The sequence below is a fragment of the Pan troglodytes genome, chromosome 14 (genome assembly GCF_028858775.2).
Source record: "Pan troglodytes isolate AG18354 chromosome 14, NHGRI_mPanTro3-v2.0_pri, whole genome shotgun sequence".
Lineage (NCBI taxonomy): Eukaryota > Metazoa > Chordata > Mammalia > Primates > Hominidae > Pan > Pan troglodytes.
Window position 1 is genome coordinate 20,511,127 of NC_072412.2, and position 15,316 is coordinate 20,526,442.

The window sequence follows — 15,316 nt, forward strand, 5'->3', positions numbered from 1 at the left end:
TGACACCCAGGAGGAAGAGGCAGCCTCTACACGCAGGTGGGACAGTAAGCCCCTGCCTTGTGGTCTGTGCTGAGCTTCCCCACAATGCAAGCCAAGGCATCAGCTCCCACCCACACCCCAAGGGACCTGCAGGAAACCAGGCTGCATTTCAACAACAAGCAGAAAGCACAGAGCTTTACACACAATCTAAATACATCAACCATTTGAAGATGCTAAACTCCACACAAGAGCATCACCAAACTCCACAAAAGAAAAAACTTATAACTGAGGAAACCGAGCTAATAGTCAAATCAGAACAGAAACTTATAATCTGTATACTTTGTATTTTGGAGAGATGTGGGTGGGTATCTATATGTCAAATGAGAGGAGATCATTACAATCAAGAGCTGGCAATTATGAAAAGAAACAGTGAAATTCCTGGGAGTGAAAAATATCAGTATTCAAAAATCTTTCTGGCTATAGTGAGGAGAATGAATTGCAAGGAGGTAAGACACACTTTAGCCGGGTAAGAGATGATCGTGGCTTTGGCTAGGGTGGAGGCAGAGGAAAGGGAGAAGAGTAGATGGATTCAGAATACAGTTTGAAGAGTCAGCAGGACTTGCTAACCTCTTCAGCATTTGAGTGTGAGGTTGAGGGAGAAGGAGCCCTCAGGGATGATGTCTGGAATGAACACAGAGCTGCCCCGGTTAAAGATGCTCAGGGATTATAATGCAGGGCCCCTGCAGAGACTGCGAAGGCCTCTTTACCCCTTTCCCTGCATCAAAATGAGGTAGCCCTGCCATCATACAATCCTCAAACTGCACCCTTCTTTCTCCTCATCCTATCCTTACCAGACACCCAGAGGGTTTGAAAGCAAGAGCCAAGCTGCATCCAGCACTGAAGGACCACTCTATTTATTCCTCCCTGATGTCTTCAGGGAGAGTCTGGCTGGTGAGGGAGGGAAATGTGACTGTTACAAGTTGGGTTCCCTTGAAAGCAGACCCTAAGGTGGAGTTTTTTGTGTAGAATGCCGATTAAGGGGTCAACACCTGTGTAAAGAGGAGGAAGCAGTATGCAGAAACAGAAATTGAGCCAAGGTCAAAGACAGCCTTGATCAGTCCCACAGGCGCAGGGCTTGGAAGCTCAAATGGCCCTTCAGAGTTGTTTTAAGTTGGTCTGAGATGGCCAGATCTTTTCGTGTCCACATCAATCAGTTGTTAGATTTGGGTGCCATGGGCAGGGGTGTGACATCAGTAAGGCTGCTTTCTGCAGCCCAGGCAACCTCTGTGTGCTAGCAGCACTCTGCACCACTGGGACTGCAAGTCCTTATTGAGGAGATCTATGTGGCACTTTACAGTGTTCACCATAGTGCCCAAGGCCAAGGTAGCCTCTCACGTGGCTTGAGGTACAGCCTTGTACATACCACGTTGTACCTTGTATGTACCTGGTCTGAGGTCATTCCTGAACATTATTGGGGAAAATCAGAAGTTCAGAAGCAAGGAGAGACCTAATTAAAACCAAGGAGACTATGTATTAAGGTAGAAGAGTAAGGAATGGCTTTATATTAATACATAGTCAGCATAAAGCTGAAAACACCTCACCTGTGGCAGACTGCATCATCTAGGAAGAATGTCTGGAAATTGATATTCTGCAGTTCAGATTTTACCAGTTCACAACGTAAATATCCTGTTGAGAAAAGCAAGTCTCACTCAGTTGATAAATATAACTCTCTCTGCTGCTTTCATTTCAGTTTCGAAATGACCAGGCTGGCAGTTGGCTGAGCCAGTCTCTTAGAACCCTTTGAAGCACTGGATGCAGGCTGATGAGCTGCCATAAACATCTTTGAGTCCCCACACTGCTCAGGAACTGCATATCATACCAAAGTCTACCTGTGTGATCCTTTAATTTGTGAATGTAAAAACTGAGGTGGGAGGCAAATACTGATGTTCTCAAAGACCCATCTCAGCTATTCCATTCAAACAGAGCCCAGAATCTTCAAAATTCTGCTTCTTCAGCTTACCTCCTGTCTCAGGCTGGTTCCCCAGAAGCATCCCAGAGATGCAGATTTGTGAGAAAGTGATGTGTTGGGCAGTGTCCCCTGCAGGGAAGTGAAGATGCAAGACAGTGAGAAGGAAGCCAAGCAAGAGTGCAATGTCAAGCAAGGTCCCATGCTTGCAGGGCACTGGCTCCTCCCACAGAGGAGATTTGGAGACTGAGAGCCCCTCCCTCCATTGGTCAAGGGCCATCTCAGAGGGATGCTTGTTTCTAGGTATACCCCACTCTCTCTGCACACAGGTAAAGGAGACTCCAGAAGCATGAGGGCAGCCCTCTCACAAAGAAGCATGGGTTCTGGATACCGAGAGTAAAAGCAAACGTGGAGCCAAGGGGCGTGAAAATGGGAAAGGGACCCGAGGAAATAGAGTAGTGCATCCACCATGAGTAAGTGCCACAGTCACTGGGTCAGCACCTGCTGTGTCCAACACCATGATAAGTATCGTGGAGAGGAGAGAAGTTACTAGACTTCCCTGCTGTCATCCTTAATGGACTATTGTCTCTTCCCTAGACACCTCAAACTGGGATTTAAGGTACATAAGCTCTCAGAAATGGCTTCCTGGAATTATGGCCATGAACATCAGTGAACTGTTAGGGTCCGTAGTTACATCTGGAAAATGACTGCCGTTTCAATACACAGGATTAGTTACAATAACAGCAACAGCCATAATAATAATGTGGCAGAGACTAGCTTGATGCTCATCACATCTCTACCTGGGCACATAGCAAAGTTTTCTATTCCAGCTCCCACCCTGGATCTCGGGTCCTAGTTCTCAACAACGAAATGCTTCCAAGCCAAGTTAAAGCAGCCACAACTTTCAAACGAAAACCTAAAGATCCTGTGTTGAAGACAGTGGCACCTTAAAATGCAAGGGCAGTATCCTTGAGTCCTCAGGTCACCAGAAAGCCACCCGATCAGGACCATCGACACTAGACTCTGTGTTAGTGAGAAACAAACTTGTGTTAAGCCATCATGATTTTAAAGTTGTTAGCAGTCAGCTTGCTCCAATAGGATGAACACTAATAAACATAGCGGTAACAACCTGCTGGGTAGTATCATTATTCTCACTTTGTTGGTGAGGAACTTGAGGCCCAAAATGGTCAGAAAGTTAGCAGATGGCAGAGCTGGTATTTCAAGTCTATTTTTTAATCCCTATCTTGCACTCCTTGGTCACGTAAACCTTGTGTGAATATGTTTGGTGCTTTAATGGAGCAAAGAGGAGAATATTAAAATACCAGGTTTCTTGGGTGGGATAGGGAGTGAGGAGGAAGAACACAAAACGGAAAGGCTCCACGCATCAGAAGCCAAGCTTTGGGCACTCCACAGTTTTGCTAAAGACTTCCCTGTCTGCTCACATCTGGTCTGTTCCCCAGTATCCTCACTGTAGTAAAGTTGTTTCTTTGTCATATTTTGCTCATTTTTCTGGTGTGATTCTATCAATTACTTGCTACCAAGGAGAAGAAATGAGATGATCAAAGGGGCATCCCCCAAATCCCCAAGGCTGTGCCCCTCAAGTTCAAGAAGAGAAAGCAGAGAACTCTTGTTTAACATGGACGTGTTAGTCGCTGTCCCCTCTGCCATCCCCCAACTTCGTTGTTCATAGAACTCTGATTTTGTTCATCTTATTCCAAGTTACCAAGTCCTTTAGGGAAGGCTAGGCTGCCCTCTTACCCAGGACTGAGAGTTCATGGTTGAGGCTGGAGAGGACGGAGTGATTTCCCCTGCTAAACAATTGGTTCAGGCATGTGACGCAATTGGGCCAATGGAGCTAAAAATGAAATCTGCTGATGGGGCTTCTGGGAAGGTTTTTCTTGGAAAAAAAAAGAAAAAGCCACAAGACAAAAATGTTTGCTTTTCTGCCTCTGGACTTGGGCTCTGTGTGTTGTTCCTGGAACCAAAGCATCTTGGGTCCACTAAGACAGCAGCCTATGAGGGTAAACCAGAACACTGGGGATGGCAGAGTAGAAAAATCGAAATAGCCTGGATCTTTAAGACACTAGTGAGCTGGTGAATTAATCAACCCTGGAACTGCCATCCCCCTGGACTTCTTCTTATGTGAGATAACAAACCATCTAATTGTTCCAATTATGATGAATTAGGGTTTCTATTACTTGCAGCCAAATGCATTCCAAATGACTCAACTGATATTTTGTTCCATGTTCTTTGAGAAGAGCAGAGAAAGAGTTTCTGACTACCACAACCCCTTTCTTAGTGGCTCAGTCAGCTTTCTAAGTAGATTCTTAGTTTATACTCTTTCCCACTTCTCTTACTCATGATTCCACTAATCTTAAACCCCACATGTTAGAGAGAGGCTCTGCTGAATTCCAGCATAACAAATTCTTGCTTTTACCCTCCTCCCCTCATTGGCCACCTGCCTGTTCTTATGGTTGTAAGCAGGAGAAAGATGTTGAAAACCATGAGTCCTGACAGTGCTTAGTCAAGTGATGGCAAATGTTTTCTTGGGTTTCCATATGTGAGTAATTGAAAAAAAAAAAGGGGGAAAAAGGCTCATTTTTACTAACATTAATTAATTCACACAAGGTCACATTTTACATCATTTTAATTAACTTTCATTGAATTCATGTTCAAAATGAGAGGCAAAAAAATGTTCACTAATATAAGTCATGAGGACCCTAGGAATAATAGCATCGCATAGAAAATTGGAAATTTTTTCCTTCTCATCGGATGCATGGTGGGGTTTGTGAATTCCTAACTTTTCTCCCACATATCCCCCTCACGGATGATAGGAAGAAATAGACTTGAAGGCATTAACTCTTTCTGGAAGCCTTTCCCAATACTTCTCACCCCTGCCTGTCTTCCTCCTCAGCCACTGGTTAGGTCCCCCATCCCTGTTAACACCCTGAAAACTTCCATCTCACAGCCACTACATTATCTTAAAATTAACTATTTACTTCTTCATTTCCCCCACAATACTGTGAGCTCCCTGAGGGGAAGAACTTGTGCTATTTATCTATCTTCTAGCATGATACCTGGCATATATTAAGTGCTTAAGTTTATTGAATGAATGAAAGCCAAGAATACTTTTCCTTGGTTTCATTTTAATTTCACTAAGGATAATTATATTTATATTGCTATATTACATCGTGTAAAATGGAAATTAAAGGGAAATTCCTTTAATAGTAGCACCAAAGGGCTGCATATGGCAGGGTAGGTGACAGAACACAGCTGGTGGCTGGGCCACTCTCTGAAATGTGGACTTAGGATTTGAGGGCTAGTCCTTGTGCCTCACACCTAGGATAACAGAGAAGTCCTAAAGTATGCCTGGTAGCACATCTGCACTCTTCTGGGTGGCTTCCAAAGATACTTTTGTTCCATGTTTTGGCTTTTACGACTGTCCTCAAATTAAGCAAAGGCATTTTTCTTAGCTGAGCTAACAATGATTCTCTAGATACTTGCTTATCTAACTTGTAAATCCCCTGCCACTCATTTGTTATTTGTCAGCAATCCCCTATCAGATGAAATTTCATCCCACTCGTGCTTGTTGAGCACACTGATGTGCCCAGTCGGGAATCAAGCCCAATCGCGGAACTGTAGGTGCTTTTTTGGTTGGCCCATTTATCTCTTTCCTCGTTGTCCACCAGCCACTTAATTCACTGTCCTTGTTCCAGCACACCATATGGAATGACCTTGCCCATCCCCATTTGCCACACCACCATGAAATAAACTGGAGGAAAAAGCAGTAATCTTCTCATCTTTCGAGAGGAAGCTTTCTATCTGGGAACATTTGAGGCTGATTTTCCCCATGCTTAGATTTACCTCGCTGTTGAAATTCGTAAGTATGTATACAGTGACCTGCTTCTAAGAAAATCCAGTATTCAGATTTCTAAATGTAGACCCAAACATTATTCATATCACAAAAAGTTCTCCAATTTCAAAGGAATTGTCTTCCTAGAACTCTTACAAATCAACAAGAATAAGATTGATATTCAAATAGAAAAATGCACAAAATATTTGGATAGGCATTTTCTTTACAAGGTTAGGGGATCTAACCTTTAAATGGCCAATAAACATAGAATATGCTTATTGCAAGTTAAAGACATAATCTAATACCAATAGACCCCCACCATAATAGTTAAAATGGAAAACAGGGCTGGGCGTGGTGGCTCACGCCTGTAATCCCAGCACTTTGGGAGGCCAAGGCAGGTGGATCACGAGGTCAGGAGATGGAGACCATCCTGGCTAACACGGTGAAAACCTGTCTCTACTCAAAACACAAAAAATTAGCCTGGTGTAGTGGCAGGCACCTGTAGTCCCAGCTACTCGGTAGGCTAAGGCAGGAGAATGGCGTGAACCCAGGAGGCAGAGCTTGTGGTGAGCTGAGATCGAGCCACTGCACTCCAGCCTGGGCGACAGAGTGAGACTCCGTCTCAAAAAAAAAAAAAAAAAATGGAAAACAGGAAATAGTACGTGTTGTCAAGGATGTGGAGCAACTGGAACTCCTACACACTGCTGTTGAGAGGCTGAATTGGTACAACTTCTGTACAACTGAGTATGCACATAACCTTGACTCAAAGACTCCACTCTTAGGCATATGCCCAACAGAAATGCACATATACGTTCACCAAAACACATGTACTAGGATATGCGTAGCAGCACTATTTGTTATAGAATAAAACTGGTGGTTCTATGAATGCTAATTAATAGTAGGATGGATATCAAGAAATGGTGATATATTGACACAATGGAATATTTTACAGCAATATGCACAAACTTACAACTACATAGAACACCATGGATGAAATTTACAAACACCAAGTTAAGCCAAAGAAGATAGACACAAAAGAGTATAAACTATATGAATCCTTTTACACAAAGTAAAACCTGGCAAAATTATTCTATATTCTTAGAAGCCACGTTGGTGGTTACCCTGAGGGGGTAAATGACTGGAGGAAATGTAGGGGTTTAGATAATGTTCTGTCTCTTGATCTAGACTGGTTACATAGGTGTGTTCAGTTGGTGCGCTTTTGGGCACGTGCATTATAGATCAACAAAAAGCGTTTTTTTAAAAATATGTAATTCAATTTACAAAATGCCCATGACATGTGGAACTTTCTAGAAACATATTTGCTGTCCAGAGTGAAATGCAGCACCTATGTTCAAGTGGATTGAGTATTGTCCCTCCCACTATTTTCACTAGTTTATTAATTCTGGAAGGACAGGGAGTTGAGTTAAGCATTAGGGAACAATTCGTATACGCATGACATTGGATCCTGCATTTTGGAGTGTTATTTCTAATTGCTCCATGTCCACACACTCAAATTGAGAACCAGAGGACAGGGAACATTTTACATTTTCCTGCATCTCCAAGCCACCCCTTTCTCAATGCCCAACTGACCAAAGGATTCTTCAAAGGAACACAGCGCTTGGCTGGAGAGAAGGATTCCTTAGTCCTCTAACTCAGTCATGGAAAAATCTCTAAGGCAGGTTCCCTGTCCCTTATAAAGAGAGCATTTATTACATCCTGGGAGCTCATGGGAAGCATCTCAGTTCACCCCCACACACTCTGTAACCTAGGCCCATTTTACTGAGGAGAAAACTGTGAGGCATTCCCCAAAGGGCCACATCCCTGGGAAGTGATGAGTCGGCACCAGGAGCCGGCCAGCCTCCACTGGCACACATACTGCCCAGCATTTCCTGGAGAAGGCCTCCCCTGCAATTTTAATGTTCATAAGTGGCTGCCTTTCTTCTGCAAGTAACCACCTGGGCTGCTGCTGTCCTTGGCCAGCAGTGTGTAGCTCTGATGCCCCCTCCTCCATCCTAGAGCCTGAGACAATCTATCAGGACTCACTTGGTGGTGGTGCTGGCTCTCCCTAGATCCTGGTGGAGCTCAAGACAGCCTCACGGGACTCTGAATCTGCCTGCTCTTTCTCTGCCAGGAAAGAAGGGAAGCCCCTGGAGCTTTGCTGGCTTTTCTGTGCCAGGTGGAGCCCAGAAGACGCCCTGATCAGCATCTGCGAGGATCTACTCAGGGCATGCAGCCCTTGCAGACACTCTCGGGGCTGCCCTGGTTAAAGACGATGGCTGGCCTCCTGAATTTCCCCCAGGCAGCTTGGTTGCAGGCTCCGCATCACAGCCCAGCTGGTCACAGCTCTCCATCTATTGATCACACCTGCTTAGCGCTGCAGACATAATGCTGCTCAGTCATATTCTGAAGACACAGTGCTACCTGGGGATGTGATTACAGCTCAGCTTGGTGAAATGAGCGGCTGGCCCCAAGCTCAGCCCAGCAGCCTTGTTTCTTCCAGGCCTGCTCAGCCCCACACCCAGGGGTAGCAAGCTTGTCCTGTGCCCAGTGCTCTGCTGTTGTCATGGAAATCAGTAAGGACAGCCTCACAGGTGGTGTCTAAATTGGCATGTCATAGGTGAGGGTGGGAAGAACATAAGTCACTGTGCCCAGGGTCACCTGTCCCCAGACCCCAATGCCTCAACTACCCTCACCTGCCTCACCTGCCCTCACCCAGTCTCATTTGCCCTCACCTGCCCTCAGCTAGTCTCACCTAGCCTCATCTGCCCTCACCCAGTCTCATCTGCTCTCACCTGCCCCACCTGCCCTCACCCAGTCTCACCTAGCCTCATATGCCCTCAGCTGCCCTCACCTAGACTCATCTGCCCTCACCCAGTCTCATTGCCCTCACCTGCCCCCACCTAGTCTCACCTAGCCTCATCTGTCTTCACCTGCCCTCACCTAGTCTTACCTGCCTCACTTGTCCAGGAAGCTCCCAATCCATATCCAGTCCCCCAGGTAGGACCCTGCATTATGTTTAAGCCAACCTCCAGTGACAAATTTCTGCACTGTCTGCTTCCCTAGGCCTGGGGAAGAGAAACTGCTGCATGATCTCAGCAAGAGTCGCAGAGTTTCAGTTTGGCTAGAACCTTCCAGGTCATCTGGTTGGTGTCCATTTATCAATGAGGAAACAAGCCCAGAGAAGTTAAGTGACTTGTCCAAGGTCACACAGCTGTGTAAGTAGAAGTATGAAGGGAATCCAGGCTTCCTAATGCAACAGCCCCACACACATGACATTTCAGGTTTCTTTGAAATCAAGGAATTCCCCTCTAAGCCCTGGATGGATGACTACAGGTTGTGGTTTCAAGAGTGTCTGCTGATCTGTTTCCACAGGGAAGGCTGGAGAGATCTGTGAAAGAACCCTTCAAGGATGAGAATTCTAAAGGATAGAAGACCCTAGTTGCTGGCAGAAGGTCACTTGCAGAAAAGTAGAGCAGAAACTCAGCTTCTGCTTGGGCAGCAGTAGCGGGGAGGCGAGGGGACACTTTTCTAGTAGTGTCCTGAAGAGCTGCGCTGGTCGGTGGCTGACTACCACCAGGTGTCAGGACTCCCAGAGTCCTTCCAGGGGAGGGGCAGAAATTGCTGGCTTCTCCTGGCATCTCTGACAGCAGCAGCGGTGTTCAGCTCATCTCTCTGCTTTGCTACAGTGTATCATTGGAACCTGAGAAAATCTGTCATCTCTCCTGGATGCTTGGCATGTGGAACAACTGAGGTAGTGACAGCAGGCATCACATCTGTAAGGAGCCACAGTGCAGCCTCTGTGGACACTTGCAGTATTCAGAGTGGTCAGAGCAGGGTCACATACTGGCTCATGTCCTTCTGGAGCTGGCAGCCCATGTAGTTCCCTCCTGTCTTCCCATCAGCCCCAAGCAGGGCCCATGTACCTGCTCCCCTCAGTGGTCATCTTCACTCTATTTTCTAGTCCCTTCACTGTGAAGATTCTCTTCAGGACAGAGCACAGGTTTCTCTTCAGCCAGTGTCACATGACACCTTTGTGTCTGTGGAGGCAGGTCAGGTGGGGGGAGGGGCATCATATGAGGCTGGAGCAGGAAACAAAGGGACTCCGGGAAGGCATGTGGTTGGATGTCCTCAGGCTCAGCAAGTCTCCATTTGCTCTTCAGGGTTGTCCTTGCCTTTCTGCATCTCCCAGTAAAGCCCAGGCCCTTACCTGGCTTCACCTGCCCTCACCTGACCTCATCTGCCCTCACCTGCCTCACCTGCCTCACCTGCCCTCATTCAGTCTCACCTGACCTCACCTGCCCTCACCCAGTCTCATTTGTCCTCACCTGCCCTCATTCAGTCTCACCTGACCTCACCTGCCCTCACCCAGTCTCATTTGTCCTCACCTGCCCTCATTCAGGCTCACCTAGCCTCATCTGCCCTCACCCAGTCTCATTTGCCCTCACCTGCCCTCAGCTAGTCTCACCTAGCCTCATCTGCCCTCATCTGCCCTCACCCAGTCTCACTGCTCTCACCTGCCCCCACCTAGTCTCACCTAGCCTCATCTGTCTTCACCAGCCCTCACCTAGTCTTACCTGCCTCACTTGTCCAGGAAGCTCCCAATCAATATCCAGTCCCCCAGGTAGGACCCTGCATTATGCCCCCATTTTCCCTCCTCACCCTCCCCGCCCCATCCTCATTCTTCAGGCATGTGCCCACTCTCGCAGACTTGTGAAGGAACTGGCTGAGTACGTGGACCAGTACTCAATACCATGTACAGGTGAGAGCAGTGGCCAGTGACTTTGACAGCGTGCCCATTCCCAGCACCTTCCAAAAGTATCCATCCATCAGTGTTCCAGTCCTGGCCAGGCTCCTTGCCCCTGTGGACCCATTTCCATATGAGAGCTCTGGATCTTTTTCAACAAGAAAATCCATGGCCCCACCCCACCCCAAAGACAGTGCTATGACTTTTAGAAGAAAATATTCTATTTGTGAGACAGAGTCGAGGCTCTGAAGCCAGAACAGATCTGACCCCTGGCTTTGCCTGCCCCTCACTGCCTGTCCTCTAACCCTTGGTTTTCTCATCTGTGTTGTGGGGATGAACATGAGGTCAACCTCACGGTTTGTGTGAAGGACTGAGTGAAATCACACCTACGAAGCAGTGGCCCTGAGCTACCCCAATAAATGGAACCAAATGTTTGCCTTGTCAAACCTGCGGGCAGGTAGGGCATGTTCTATCATCAAAGGGATAAGATGTGCAAATGGAAGCCCAAGGAGTGGCCTGTCTGGAGGCAGAGGGAGCTCCGGCCACACCAAGAAAGGAAGGAGGATGCCTCCAGTCCCACCTCCTCAGCGTCCCCGTTTCTATTCTGTCAGCCTCGGTTCTTTGGTAGGTTTGGAAGATGCAGAGAGGGAAGAGTTATCTTTATGGCTCACGTAGACCTGGCTGCATGCATAAATCCCAAAATAAAATCATTCCTCAGAGTTTGCCCTAACTGTCATTTTCTAGGTGAAGAAGTTAGGCCCAGAGAGGTTAAGTGACATGCCTGGGGTCACACAGGTACGTAACAGCCTGTTCCCTCTATGCCCACCTCTGTGCCCTGAGGTGCTGTCCCTTTTTTGATTCAGAGACGTTTGCTCTAGGTTGTTCTTGGTTCACTCTTTTGCAGAATCCTGGAATCAGGGGAGCTCTGGGACCTTGTAGTCCAAGGCCCCTCTGGGGGCAAGAAGCCCCTCTGGAGCCCCACCTGACCCAAGCTTCTCCTGCCTTCTCCTGAATCGATGGCTTTGCCTGGCCAAGCCTTGTCCCTATTTTCCACAGCTCTGGCTATCCAGTGACTGTCCTTTTCCTCAAGCCTAAAAGGGTCTCTCCTTCAATTCCACCCAGTAGCACTGAGGCTTGGAAGAGGCTCCAGAGAGGGCTATGGTCAGAGCGGGTGGGACCAGGGTTTAGCTCATCCTGGATGCATGTAGCCCAGCAAGGGAATATCCAAACCTTGGGGACTGCGTGTCCAAGAAGTTCCTACTGCAGCATAGCAAAGCCAACCTTCCCAAGTGGCCCCAGTGGCCCAGAATCACAGCCAACCAATCCCCCTCCCCTGACAACTGTGTCAACTGTGCTGACTTCACCCCCAAACTCTAGTTCTGGAGTTTCCAAGGCAGGACAGAGTGTGCTAGCCTCCGGCTGGAGTCCATGTTTCAGGTATCCAACTGCATCTCTATTAAATCCAGCCTGGAGTACTCATCCTATGTCCCAGCCCTAGAGAGGAGGACGGCAGCAAATTCCGAGAGGATTTTCCTCACCAGAGCTTACAGGAGAACAGACATTCAAGGCTGCTCAAGAAGCAGGTGGCTGCTGTTGTTGTTTTTTGTTGTTTTGTTTTGTTTTGAGACAGAGCCTTGTTCTGTTGTCCAGGCTGGAGTGCAATGGTGCCATCTCAGCTCACTGCAACCTCTGCCTCCTGGGTTCAAGCGATTCTCCTTCCTCAGCCTCCTGAGTAGCTGGGATCACAGGCGCCCGCCAACACCCCTGGCTAATTTTGGTATTTTTAGTAGAGACGGGTTTTCACCGTGTTGGCCAGGCTGGTCTCGAACTCCTGACCTCAAGTGGTCTGTCTGTCTCGGCCTCCCAAAGTGCTGGGATTACAGGCATGAGCCACCGCACCTGGCCCGCCTGCTGTTGTTTGACAATGTTGGGTATTCTTAGGGATCCAACTCTAGTTTTTAGGAAACAAACACAAATGCTTATTTTTCACAACAGCCAACAATTATTTCTTTTATAAGTTCACATTCACAACCATTTTCCCACTCTAAAATTGGCACAAATTTGAAAAGCATGATATATAAAACAGGTGAGGATATTGTGAGGTAAACACTCTCATTCACCGATGATGTGAATTTAAACGAGAACAAGCTTTTTAAACAGCAATGGCAAAATGCATTCAGAGTTTAAAGCATCTATTCCATTTGGCTCAATTCTATACATGCACGGAAACAAAGCAAAAAAAAAAGGAAAATGCAACCCCCGCCCCCTCCCAAATCAAAGAACAAACAGGAGCTTTTTCAGGCCTCAAGTGAAGCAAGGCACGAGTCTCAGCTCTGAGGAATCCCCGCCCATAAGACCTGGGAAGGTCACAGCCTTCACGCTTGCTCAAGGGGTTCTCCCCAGCAGGAACCCAGGCTGCTCCTCCCGGGACTGTGCCTGACAGGTAGGGAGAGCTCATAAGTCATAGCGGATATTATCACTACAGTGGTCCCTAACATCTCAGTGAACCCCCAATGTCAGGGAAACTGAGAAACTGTGAATGCAGCCCCAAAGCCTGTGAGAGACCACGTGTGGGCTCAGAGCCTCCCCGTCACCTCAGAAGGCCAGGGAGCCCAGAGGCCAAGCAGGGACTTCGGCAGGACCCGTCCAGTGGACCCCAAGTCGCCCTGTCACTCAGCAACCATACCCCAGCCCTAGGTGGCAGAGGAAGGCAGCCCCTGGGCGGGACAGTCTCGCCAGGCCACCAAGGCTCCTCAGCGCTTAGGCCCCTCGCATGATCCCAGAGTCAGTTCACCCTCAAGCTCTCCATGGGCCCAAGTCCTCTGTCCTCAGCCTTCTCTGCTGGGCTCATTTCAGGTAGTTTGTTTTTGTTTTGTTTTCCCTTCTCATTTTCTTGCTCCCTCTGAGAGACTAATGTTCTAACAAAGATGTGCTGCTGGAACGAGGCATTAATTTCAATAGTCACCTAAAAGCAATTGCCTAGGAAATATCTCATTTTCCCATTAAACGCCGCAGAGAAGAAGCCTCGGGTGACTCCTCTCTCCCGCTCCCTGGCCCCCTCCTCCTCTGTTCTCCACCCCCTCCCTTCTTCCAAAAACTCGTTACAACCTGGACACTATTTCCACTCCCTGTTCTAAAATGCTGCCCTGGGCAGATAGATGAGCCCACTTGGCCTCTGGCCAGCACATGCCCCACAGGTAATTTTGTGGAAATCAAGCTGGGACAGAAGGGGTGTCTTTTTGGGAGCACAGGCAGGTGGCTCAGCTTGGTTCTCTGGGCTGGGGGCAGGGGCAGGCAGGAGGAGCAGGTGGGTCCCCCGAGGTCTCCTTTTGACGATGGGATGTAGCCTATGGGAGGGATGTGTTTCCAGGTCCTCCCTGGCCTTATGAGACATCCCCACAGAGGCCCCTGTCAGGGGAAGCTGTGATCAGGGGTCAGAGCCTGGCGCACATGTCATTGTTGACTTGAAAAAGTTGATTGAGCAAGAGAAGGGGTCTCAGTCCTCCCCCAGGCTCCCCTGTGTCTCCGTGGGGTGCCCAGGCCCTGACCACCCCCAACCGAGGCAGGCTCTTCTCTTGCACTCTGTTACCTTGACAAGCTGTCATCTGACCTCCCTCCAAAAAAAATTCATGATAACCTTCTCCCAGGGCTAATAATAATTATTATTCTATTTTTAATAATTAATATAATGTAATTAATATATAATTATTACATATCATAATATAATTCAATATTAATAACTAATAATATAATTAATAATTATTATTATTAAAAGCAGCTGTTTGAAAGCCTTTTGCTGTGAGACAGACATCCCTAGCTCTGTTTCAGCAGTACTTGTCAATCTCTGTATGCGTAGGTACCATTATCACCACCACAGTCCCCAGTTTACAGAGGAGGAGCTGAGGCCCTCAGAGGCTCCATAATGTCCCCTAAAGCCACACAATCTTGGCCCAAGATTTGCTTGCCCAGGGGCCTGGATGCTTGATCTCACAGATGGTCTGTCCATGTAGCTTGCAACACGCAAGAAGTCCCTCTCCAGTGAGGGAGCTCCGAACCCTGGCAGTGAGGCCTCTCAGTGAGGGGGCTTCTGAGCCCTGGCAGTGAGGAGCTCTCTGTGACCAGGGGACCCACCCTGCAACCTCCCCACCATTCCTTAGCTGCCAGCACCTGTGCCCACTTCGAAGCTTAACCCCGGATGATAAGAGAGACCAGGAGCCAACAGCTTTACATACATTACTAATGAGCCTCAGAACAAACTCACAAAAAAATCTTATTCCTACTTCACAAACAAGAAGTTGAGGATCAGAGAGGTTAACTCAAATGACAAAGTCACACAGCTTTTAAGGCCCCTGCTCTTGGCACCAGACTCAGCAGCTTTGATGTGTTTGTTCTCTTCCTCCCTGTTTTTATTGAGGGCTTCTGAGGTGCCCTCCTTCTCCATCTCCTCCCTTCTCCTTCTTCTCCTCCTCCCCCTCCCCCCCGCCTCCTCCTCCTCTTCCTTCTTCTTCTCCTCTCCCTCTCCTCCTCCTTCTCCTTCTCCTCCTTCTCTTTCTCCTTTCTCTTTTTTAAATTTAAGAGATGGGGTCCTACTCTGTCACCCAAGCTGGAGTGCAATGGAATGATCACAGCTCACTGCAGCCTCAACCTCCCAGGCTCAAGCAGTCCTCCCACCTCAGCCTCCAGAGTAGCTGGGAATATAGGCACACCTCACTACACCTAGCTAATTTTTAAATTTTTTTGTAGAGACAGGGTCTTTCTGTGTTGCCCAAGCTGG